We start from the raw sequence: 12,518 nt of genomic DNA on the forward strand, positions 1-12,518 counted from the left end.
CCAATGAAACCCTAATGGCCCCAATGAAGCCCTAATTGACCTAAAAGCCCAAACATGTGACTAATGGGCCTAGTGAAACCCTAATGGGCCTAATGAACCCTAATTGATCAAAAGACCTAGCCATTGGGCCTATTGGACTAAGATGGGGTTGGAAACCCTAATTAGGGTTTAGAAAACCCTAATATTGGAGTTATGGGCTTTGGACTTATCGGGATCCACATTGGGGCCATTGGAATTGGACTATGTATTAAGCCCAATCACACCATATGACTTATCTAGTAGAGTGGTGGACTTAATGGATTGAGTCCTTAATGGGTTAAGTGAGAAACACTTAACCCTAATTGTCATTTTATGTGAAACCCTAATTTCACTTGGGCTTTGAGTTGGACCTTTCTATTGGGCTTTGGTGATTGGGATATTGATGGGCCATCCAAGATCAATCATATGGACTATAATAATTTAATGGGCTTTAGGGTAAGGCCCATGTGAAGGTTTGGGCCCAATTTGGAAAATTAGGCCATAGATAGGCCATAATTGGGGCTTTATGATTATGAGATATTAGGCCATTAGAAATGCCAAATGTTTGGACTGGACTAAATGGTTGGGCCTTTGAATGAGACCATGTAAAGGTTGGCCCCAATTTGGAAAATTAGGCCATATGTTGGGCTTTGGTCCATGGTTTGACTTTTGGGCCTTTGGATTGGGCCTTGGACTGAATAAAGTTGAGTTAGGGTAAAGTAGTCTTTTACCCCAAGTATGGAGTTGTGGTTATGCATTGGAACAAAATTATTAATTGGGTATTGTTTGATGTTGGCAGTTCGGGAATCTGTCATCCAGCAGCTGGAAGTTCATTCGCGGGACTTCAGGAGTACGAGGTGAGTCTCCTCACCATACTAATGGGTCTAAGGCACCAAGGCCGGCCTATTTTATGATATGATATGTGATATGCTAGCTGATTATGTGGAAGACCTCGGGGGTTCCCGAGGCAGTAGACTAAGACCATGTGGGGGTTCCCATGGCAATTAGTTATATGTGTTATGTGGTATGCTAGCTATTATGTGATATGTGGTATGCTAGATATTTCTGTGATATATGGTGTGCTAGTTGACTATGTGTTGCTTGCATGGAATACCTCGGGGGGTTCCCGAGGCAGTGGGATATAAGACCATGTGGGGGTTCCCATGGCATTCCAGGCTAAGGCCATGTGGGGGTTCCCATGGCAGTGATCTAAGACCATGTGGGGGTTCCCATGACATTCGGTGTAAGACCATGGAGGGTTTCCATGGCACCTTTATATGTTGTATGCATGACTTATAGGGTTTGTATATGTGTACTGATAATTGATTATGTGTTATGTTGATATGATATTGGTATGGAAGACCTCGGGGGGTTCTCGAGGCAGTTGGATATAAGATCATGTGGGGGTTCCCATGGCTTTCCTGGTTAAGACCATGCAGGGGTTTCCATGGCAGTGGGCTAAGACCACGTGGGGGTTCCAGTGGCACCCGGTGCAAGACCTTGGAGGGTTTCCATGGCTTCCCTATATGTTGATATGCATGGCTTGTGTAGTTGATATGATTTATGTGGTTATGTGAATAAGACCTTGGAGGGTTTCCATGGCATCTCCATATGTATATATGCATGCTTATGCGATTGTTATCGTTTATGTAGCTGTTATAGCTGATATGGATTATGTGGTTCTATGGATTGTGTGGGGTATGCTCTGGGGAACTCACTAAGCTTCGTGCTTACAGTTTTTGTTTATGGTTTCAGGTATCATTGATTTGGAAATGAAGGGCTCGGGTTGATCGCAGTGCACACACCTATGATTTCCGCAATGAATGATTTTGGGATAATTCTGATAAACGTTTTACTTAATGAGGATTTGACATGTTTGAACCAAATGGTATCAATGTTTTAGCTATAATGAAAATGAATTTTTTACCCCTGATTTTTGGGTCGTTACACCATTAGTTCCTCCCTTCTGAAATATTTTCGAATTAGCTCCAATATTTACCCATTATACCCCTACTTCCATAATTCCTTCCATAATAAGTCTAACAATTACCAATCATACCCTGACTTCTAAAATCCTTTTCAAATTCAATCCATAGTTTACCAAACAGCCCTCAACCTTCACAATTCTTTACAAACTAGTCCGGAAATTACACTTTTAACCCCTAACGTCCAAATTAAATCATTTAACCCCCAAATAATCCAAATTATAACATTTGGCTCCCCGAAACCAACACCCCGCTAAATATTATGGATTTTTGGGCTAGTATTCATTCATTAATTTTATCTATTTATTTATTTAATAAACGGGATGTTACAATGTAAGAGAGAATGATTGACTGAATAGTTCTTGATAGATGAGAAAAAGGTGCTTGTTCCACACATGATACATAAGTGACTACTCCTTAAATAGATTAGGAGTAACTAGAAGACAAATGAGAAAAAGTAAGCATGGACTGCTAGACCTCTGCAGATCAACAGACTGACACAGTCATTGCTATTAATCTTGTCTCATTTATGGCATAATAAGGCAATGGGAACAAAACAAAATAGTACTTGTAGCAATTAATGCACACTACAGACTCAAAAACACTTTAACACTAAAATGCATCTCGGATTGAACTGCATCTTCGGAATGGTCTTGACTTTGGAATTCATCACCTATGAAATGCTTCATTTCAGATTGCTTAAGGATCATTTTTCATGTTCTAACAATCACCCCCTAAGTGACCTTAGCAATCATCCAATTCATCACTTAGCTTCATCAAACACAAACAAGTAAGCACTCTGGAGCCAGTTTCGGACTTTGATCTACCATTGGAGATGATTAATAAATTTCTTTTTGATATGATCGAAAGAATCACTCTTGGAAGCATTTGAGATGAACTTATGAAGAATCTTGGTGGGAACGAGGTTTTTGTCAATCACTCTAAAAAATTCCTTTTGATTGGTCTTCTTTTTGAGGTAGACATAACCAAGTTCTGGTTCTTCAATTGGACCTTCTGCTAAGATCTAGGCTTCAGGAAGTTCGGTAGTGATCTTGGCCAAAACATTTTTTGTTCCGAAAAGATGAGCAAACTCCACATGGGATCTACAGAATTCAACAATGTAGTCCTTTAGAAAACTGAGAGCGGAGTTGTAAGCTCCAATGCTTGATTCGTTTGTTTGGCGATCTCGGAGACGAGAAACTATGATGAGAATGTTGTTTGGATTCATTGAGGGAAAATTTGCATCAGTGATGGTGATGGTGAATTCCTTATTCTGAGATATGAAGTATTTGTACAGAAGATAGTCAAGATCAAACTTGCCTTGGACCTTTCTACCATGACCAACTATCTTGGTAATTTTCTTCTGAGACCACACTTCAATTTGGGGTCGTGTATTGGTAGAATAGAAGGTTCTCAATCTCTCACGCTCGGTTCAAATAATGATTTAAAGATCATCAGATAGATATAGGGGTGCGCACTTGATGTAATAGTGTCCATGAGGAGAGATTGGTAGGTCAAGTTGATCAGCATCGTGTGTTGGAAGATCGAAGTACATAAAGGGCACAAAGTGTATGTCATGAAAAATCCCTTCTCAAAAGAGAGGATAAATGCCCAGCATCGGATTTGGATTGTCTTTGAGTACTTGAATCAAAAAGCTTTCTTCCAGTGCTTGTTGTAATTGTTCTTTTGATTAGTCCTCAGACTTTTTGAACGACTTCATTGGGCTGTCCGAACCAGTGGCTATTTTTTTGACTTTGTCTATTGATTGATTAACTTGAGATGAGATGGAGGAGATGATTTGTTGGCCAAATTGAGTAATGAACAGGTGGGATGGAGGAGGAAGCAAAGAATCTTGAGGGATCTCATCCGGTTTTCTGATAGGAGAACCTACATCAATTTGGACAATCCTTGGAGCAGGAATTGGAGGAGGCATTGGTTGAGTAGCTCAGAAGGCATCAATTGTCATCTTTGTTTTGACCTTCGCCATGTCACGACTCCTTTTGAATGCTTCTGACAAAGATGATGGCCAATAAACTGAGGACCATTTCATCTTCTCTGCTTCCGAAAGGACTTTGGTAGGTGGTTCCCTGATAACGTGTAGTCCAAGAATTACATTATCCACAAAATCATCTTCATCATCATCAGCTTTAGAAGTGTCTACTTCCACAACTTTTTTATCAGAATCTTCATCTCGGAGAGCAGATTCCGAGATTGATCTTCATCGAATTGTCTGTTGTTGTTGTTTTTTTTGTTCTCCCATATGTTGTTCTCCCCCTCTTGCATGAGAGGTCCCTACCTCCGATGCAAGCAATGGATTGGAATTGAGATCACTTAATTCAAAGACTCTTTGAAAGCTTATATTGATTTTCTTGGAAAGCGAATCATAAGCTTCGAAAGTTGGAGCTTGTGCTTTAAGGTGAGTAAATGTGTCGTCAAGAATGAAAAGCATTTCATCAAACTTGTAGTTCGAAACATCCAGATGATGTTGAGTTGCACGGATGACCTTGATAAGTACTTCTTGGATGACCATATTCATTTCATCCTTGTGACGAAGCTCTTTCTCCAACCTCTGAATCTTTTTCTCATGATGAATGTGAGTTTTTTTGATTAGGGTGTTTGTAGCAGAGAGCATATCATCATGAACTTTGAGCATAATGTTGATGGTAGTGATGTGATGATCCATGTTGTCCTTGTAACGTGATTCAGAATCTTCTAGAGTACGACTTAGGCAAACTGAGATAAGCCGGTCCAGTTGATTTGCACGTTCAAGTTCGGACAGGGCGGCAACCTTGATCTCGGAAAGAGATTTGAGTACCAGCTCCAGTTTTGACTCAAGGTCTTCAAGTTGCTGAGTGACCTAGTCAACCATGGATTTTGCTGTAGCAACGTTATCTCTGAGTTCTAGAAAGGCAAAAGGATCCATAATATTTTCCTCGGAGGATCCCGTGTCCAAAATGGAACTTTTGGACTTGTGATCAACATCATCTTTTCTCTTGTCATCACCATGTGGAGATTTTCGAGTGGGAGAATCTTGATGACCTTCTGATGTGTTTTTTGGAGGAGGAACAACGTCATTTTTTCTCAGATTCAACTTTTTAATCTGAAGCTTTCAAGGACGAAAAGTGTCTGAAATGGAATTGAGCTTTGGGGGAGGAAGGCTTCTGAAAAATGTTGAGCGAGGTGGAAATAGGAATGACACCGACAGTTGTGTTGTCATCTTCAAACATGATTTCTTCCGAGACTTCGTCAACAACAACTGGAGAAGAAACATCTACAACACTCACAAACTTTGGAGGAGGATCATCCGAGATATTGGTTGGCTCAGGAACATCTCCTATGGAAGCAATATTTTATTGCGGAGGATCATTCTCAGTATCGATAGGAACATGAACATATGAACTCTGTATGGGCTTTACCGCATTAATGGAAGGTTGAAGCTCTTGTTGAATTTCTTCATTCGATGGATACACAAAAGGGGATGCGACTGTTGATTGCTCATTGGCGCATCGAGATGAGCGTGTATTCCACATGTTCTCTTGATAGCTCCAGATGCAGTGTATGGTCCCTGTCAACAAAATCTGCCCAATCCTTGTCAAAAATAATCGATCTTCCTCTACCTAAACCAGGTATCAGATCGGTTGCGGCTTTCGAAATAGGAGGGACTAATACTGTCTCGGAAAGCTTGGAATCAGTGACATGGGCCACTGATCGTGCTTGTGTAGAAGAAAAGGGAAAGTTCAAGTTGACTCATGAGTGTATCCTAGGGGGCTCCAAGGGACTTTGGTCAATACCGACACCATATTTTTGAGAAGATGGGGGCAGATTATGTGTAGACTCCCCTTGTGTGTATGCAATTTGTGATTTTGAAACTCCGAAGGGTACATAGGAAGAGTGGCTGGGTGGGGTAGGCTGAGACCCAGAGTCAGGTCAAATGTTGATTTGTGAATCCTTTTCAGAGGATTCACCAGCTTTGGTTCTCTTTCTAGCTTTGACTTTTAAAAGGGGATGCCTTTTGCTTGGCAATCTGTTTTAGTCTACCTTCCGAGGTAGTTTGTATATTCTCTTCCGAGGTTGTATCATCCGAGACCGGGGCAAATTGTATTGGGTTGAACACCACCGTGGTCTCAAGATGTTATTTGAGACGTGGTGAGTCGAAAGGAATAGTGCATAACATGTGCTCAGGTAAACATATTATAGGTACGAAATCACTTTGACTAGGCAACCTATAAGTTTTGACAGTCTTGAAAGAACAATATACCTCTTGGATGTCTAAGTTGAGCGGAATAGCTTCATGTATCTCAGAGTACAACTGTTGTAGAGTCAGAGCCCAGAATCTCGGACTCAGAATCTCATTCAGTTTCCTCTTGACAACGAACTTCCTGAAGTCTTCCCACATAAAACCAATCCTTACTCATAGTGTATGTACCACCATGTTTTTCGGACAAACCCTTAAGAATAAAGTGCATTAAGATAGTCCAAAGATCTAGAACGGTTGATTTCTTGAATTCTTTAGCCTTGAACTCGCCACTATAACTGATTTGAGTCAAGAATGACTGAAACTCTTTAGAAGATGGTTCCTGCACTTGAAAACCTTTGGGGCTTTCTGCCATTTCAATTGCTCTCAGAAAAGTTGCCTTGTGAACCAGTACAATCCTGTCGTCAGTGATCATCACTTCAAGAACACCATCTTCAATGTTCACACATTTAAAGGCTTTGTGAAGAAGTCTTAGAGGGAAATTAGGGTTATGGATTTTGGTGAGAGGAACAACGATGGGATGATGGGAGATGAACTCAATCAGGATTCTCACATATTCACCATAATCCATTGGTCAAGAGAGAAAAACTAGGTAGTGTCTCTGAGAATGATTTCGGTTGATGAAGATGAAGCAAACCCTTTGGAAGATTTCTTCTTGGTTGCAGGTTTCGATGATTTGGGAGCCACAACAGATGATTCGAAAGCCATTGTAGGGAGTGAGAGAAAGCTTGAAGAACAGATTACGAAAGAAAAAATCTCTAAGAAGACGATAGCCAAAGTGAAAAGCGAGAACAGTTAGGATTCAAAATCCTTATATATGTTGGAATTTCCGAGTCAGGTTGAAGAGTTGAATGATGACACCTGAGATCCGAAACAAGTTGCATTTAATGCATAGGCCAAAAAGTCTTCCTATGTGACAGTTAACATCCAAATGATAAGACGTTTTTTTGTTCAATTTTGGAAAGCCGCCAATTCAATTCAAAACACTCGGTACTTTTATTGGAACGTGTGCCAAAATCATGTTGATTGCGAATTAAGAAGATAATCATAAAAGAAATTACCATTAAGATAATCATGAAAAAACGTTTTGGAGTAAGAACTTAAATGATAACCTTAAAATTCATTTATTGCTGAGAATCTTTGAACAATCAGATTCCGAGATGGAATGTCGCTTCGGAAAGAAATGAAACTCATTATTGGTACATGATATAGATTTGGAGATGGGACAATCTCTAAATGAATATCAGAGGTAGCAATTGCATGAAAATCTTAGAGGGCAAGTTTTTGAACAAAAGATTCGAAATTCCGAGAACTGAAGGAACAAAGCTCGGAAAGAGATAAGTGACGAAATCACATTACCATGTCGGATTTGAATTCTGAGGTGTATTTTATAGAAATCATTCCAAGGAAAAATGTTCAAGGTATCCGATGTGACTATATCCGATGAATCTTCAAGTAAGGTAGTATTCTGAAAATCTTAAGACTAGAAGAAAAGGTTAGACAAAAAGACACATAATGATCCTTTATTTTCCGAGAATAAACAATTCCGAGGAAAAAAGTTTTAATTCAGAATTATTTGACTTTCTAATGTTTCCATTAGATAGTACACACTTCTTGAAAGAATTGAGGATCAGGCATCATCATTCCCATTTTGTTTAAAAACCCATTGAAATTGGTTTTCTCTAATGCCTTAGTAAAGACATCAACAATTTCATCGTCAGATGGAACAAAAATGAGCTCAACGCTACCTTTTAAAACATGATCTTTAATAAAGTGGTACTGAATATCAATGTGTTTTGTCATGGAGTGCTGAATTGGATTGTAAGAGATCGCAATTGCACTTTGAGAGTCACAGTAGATAGGAATTTATTGAAATCGATAACCATAGTCCAAAAGATGAGATTTCATCCATAGAACTTGCGAGGTGGAGCTTGCGGCAACAATGTATTCTGCTTCGGTTGTTGAAAGAGCAATGCAGTTTTGTTTCTTGGATGACCAGCTAACCAATCTTCCACCCAAAAATTGACAACCACCAGGTGTACTTTTTCTATCAAGTTGAAGTCCTCCATAGTTTGAATCAGAATAATCTTGAAGAAGGAAACTTTCATTTGCAGGATACCAAATTTCGAGGTTCTTTGTTCCTTTGAGATATCGGAAGATTTTATTGACAGCCAAAAGATGAGACATCTTCGGATTAACCTGGAATCTAGCACACAGACACGTTGAGAACATGATGTTGGGATGACTTGCAGTGAGGTAGAGTAGCGATCCAATCAGTCCCCTATACTTCTTCTCATATATAACAACATTGGATGGGTCCGAGAAGATGTTGTGTCCAAAACCCATTGGAACTTTTCAGAGGCACGGGTGTCCATTGAATATTTCTTTAGAAGTTCAAAAATGTATTTCTCTTGAGGAATGAAGATTTCTCTGTTGGTCTGTTTAACTTATAGTCCGAGGAAGAAGCTTAATTCACAATTCATACTCATTTGGAATTGACTAACCATCAGTTTTGCAAAGTCAGAAACCATCATTGGATTAGTTGACCTAAAATGGTATCGTCGACATAGATTTGTATTAGCACGAGATGTTTCCCGTTTGTTCTTCGGAATAATGTGGAATCGAGAACTCCTCTTTTAAAACTGGAACACTAGGCACGAGGAACTTGCTTGAGGCCATAAACAACTTTTTAAAGTTTGTAATAGTAGTTCGGATACCAAAATTCACAAACCCAGGAGGCTGTTGAAGATATACTTCACTATCAAGTTTACCATTGAGAAAAAAACACTCTTGATGTCCATTTGGTAAACTTTAAAGCCTTTGTGAGAAGCATAAGCAAGAAAGATTTGGATAGCTTCAAGATGAGCAACAAGAGAAAAGGTCTCTTCATAGTCAAGTCATTCGATCTGAGTAAATCCTTTAGCCACCAATCTTGCTTTGTTTCGGATTATAACTCCAGCGTCATCGAGTTTGTTTCATAAGACCCATCTCATACCAACAACATGGTGATCCCGAGGAGGAAGGACAATCATCCACACTTGATTTCTGTCAAATTCTGCTAGCTCTTCTTACATGATGGTAATCCAATCAGAATGTTCTAAGGCTTCTTTGATGGATTTAGGTTCAACCATTGATATGAATGCCGAGAAGTGACACTTATTTTGAATGTTTGTAGCAGAGTGAGTTTGAACTCTAGCATTGAGATTTCTAATAACTTGATTTGGATGATGATCCTTTGTCCAGATATGGAATTTCGGATGTTCTTGAACGACAGATGATCCGATGTCAACAATAGGGTTGTGTTACTTCCCCCTAAACAACTTAAATTCGAGGATGATGCTCCCTCTGAACTTCTGAATCGGATATGTCAACATCGTCAGAGTTTGGAAAGTCAAAGAAATTGACATCATCTACAATTATGTTCTCCAGCACAACTAATTTTGTTACTTTTATTACTTGATCTAGATGTAGTCACTCCTAGCTCTAGCAATTTAATAGCCACTAAACTACTAGGTAAACAAGTTCATGTAATTTAATGGTCACTAAGCTACACTAAACTTGAATTTAAGCAACAAAGTCACAAACTTTAACATGCCAGGTAATGATAATCAAACACAAGCATAAATCCAACTTTATAAAATCTAATAAATAGTAAACTAAACCATAGTACTAAGGTTTCATCTAACTAAACGAAAGTAAACTAGTTTAGATACTCATAACTGAAATCAAACACACAAATTCATAAGAAATTGACATGATTCAAGTAATGCAAACCGAATGTAATGATCTGATCTTCAAATTCTTAATCTTCAAGTGAACTCTCCTTCCAAAGATGTTTTTCGCAGGTTTCTGACCTCCTAATTCGAGTATCTCAGAATATCCCCCCCCCCTCCAAAAGCTCCCTCAATCGATAATGCAAAGGAGTATTTATAGTTTTCCAAAATACATGGCTCACGTCGTGAGAATTGACACCTCACGTCGTGAGCTTGGTAGATATCCGTATTGTGCAAGGATTCTGGCTTCCGCATACTAATCTTCTAGAATTTCCCACCTCACGTCGTGAGAATTGATGTCTTACGTCGTGAGCTTGGTATTTAGTTGAAATTTTCTTCTTTTAAGCTCTAATCCTCCAAAGTTAAAATGCTTGTCACTTGTGGTCCTTATTCTTCAAGAGTGTCTTTATTGGCTGCAAAATGTAAATTAATTCAATAAGTATCAAATATATTTGCAATTAACCAAAATATTACTTAAAATGTATTAAAATATTGCCTAAAAATGTGTATAAATATGGCAATATCAGCGGGTAGAATTCCAAAACCGGATACTTCTATTTGTCGGGCTTTTAGAGACTCCAAATAGCTAAAATACCCTATAATCTAAAGAAATCATGCCAAAGGATAGAGAGTTTAGAGGAATTGCTTCTAAAATGTGCGAGGAGAAGTGAGGGGGTTGGAAAGCTATTTATAGGGATTTTTCGGGTGAGGCATGCCACGCCCATACCAGGAGAGTGCCTCGCCCTGGATCTGGTTAGTTTCCCTCCTTGTTAGATGTGATAGTTGCAGAGTGGTTCAACGTTGCCCCCTTCTAGAAGCACGCACCGCACCTATGTGCGTGTGATGTCTACGAAATTTTTTCAAAAATACATATCTTCTTCAAATGAATTCCGTTTTTGACTTTCTTTATATCCACGTGTGGCTATCGACGAGATCTATAACTTTCATTTGGACTCCGTCGGCTAATTCTAATTTAATTTTTAAAAGTTATATTTTTTAACAGACTTAGACTGTTAAAGTCCGTATAAAAGTCATAACTCTTTCGTACGACATCCGTTCTCTAATGCCTTTATATCGACGGATAGGTATCGATGAAATCTTCAACTCTCGTTTAGATTGTTTTTTCCTAACAACCGACATATTTCAGTTGCGGTTTTTGTGTCACACACTACTATGCTGAAACTTCAAAAAATCATAACTTCCTCATATGAACTCAGATCTAGACGCACTCCATATGTACGAGTTCGCTTTTATGGTCACTACGACTTTCGTTTATATTACTTAGACTAATAAGCAATCTATATCTGATTCATATTTACGACGTGCATAACCGTGCTGGTTTAATCGCAAAACTTCTTCATACGTGGTCGGATTTAAGTGCTCCTTATACATTCGAGATATTCATTATGACTACTACATCTTTAGCTAAGATTATCTATTATATCTTAAATGTCTATCCCGAATCTGTGGGCGTTACATATTCGAGCCCTGTAATCTTGGTTAAGAAAAAAGATGGATCCTAGAGATTCTGTATCGATTACAAGGATAAGGCAACTGTCCCCAATAAATTCCTCATCCAGGTAATAGACGAATGTAATAGACGAATTATTGGAAGAACTCCACAGGGCAGTGATTTTTAGCAAACTTGACCTGAAATCGGACTATCACCAAATCCGAGTGCGAGTTGAATACATTCTGAAGACCGCTTTCTGAATGCACGACATACATTATGAGTTCAAGGTCATGCTGTTTGGCCTCACAAACGCTCCACATACCTTCCAAACCCTAATAAATGATGTATTTCGACCTTTTCTGCAGAAGTTCATCCTAGTCTTCATCGACAACATCTTGATCTATAGCCCAAGTGAAGAAGTACATTGTTCTCATGTGGTAGCAACCCTAAAGAAACTACAAGATCATCAGTTGTTTGTAAAGTTCAAGAAGTGCGAATTCGGGAAGACAATTTATCATATTTGGGACACTAAGTGTTTAGCTGCTGAAGGGGTTTCCGCGGAGTCTAACAAAATCCAAGCAATGCAAGATTGGCCTACATCCACCAAAATTAAGAGTTTACAGGGTTTCTTGGGACTTATAGGGTACTATAGGAAGCTTTTCAAGGGATATTCTAACATTCCAAAGCCTCTTACAAATCATTTGAAAAAGACAAGTTTGGGTGGGATAACAAAGCCCATGCAACTTTCTTACAATTAAAGGAAGTTGTGACATCCTCATTTTCACAGCCAGAAAAGACCGATTTGTTTATGCTTTATTTTCAAATCAGAGTATCTTTTTAAAGAAAAGTGTTGCGGAATTTGTTCCCAGAAAACATGATAAATATGTTATCAAATCATTTCCGAAGAAATGTATTTTATTCATTTTAAGACTTTGGGATGTCATCGTCAATACAGAAACATATGCATAAACAGAACTTACATTCATTTACACTAGTGATCTACATATCCTTAGTCTCTCGGTGTAGTGTAGCTT

The sequence above is a fragment of the Lactuca virosa genome, chromosome 2 (assembly GCF_052849685.1).
Source record: "Lactuca virosa cultivar CGN04683 chromosome 2, Lactuca_virosa_CGN04683_v6, whole genome shotgun sequence".
Classification (NCBI taxonomy): domain Eukaryota; kingdom Viridiplantae; phylum Streptophyta; class Magnoliopsida; order Asterales; family Asteraceae; genus Lactuca; species Lactuca virosa.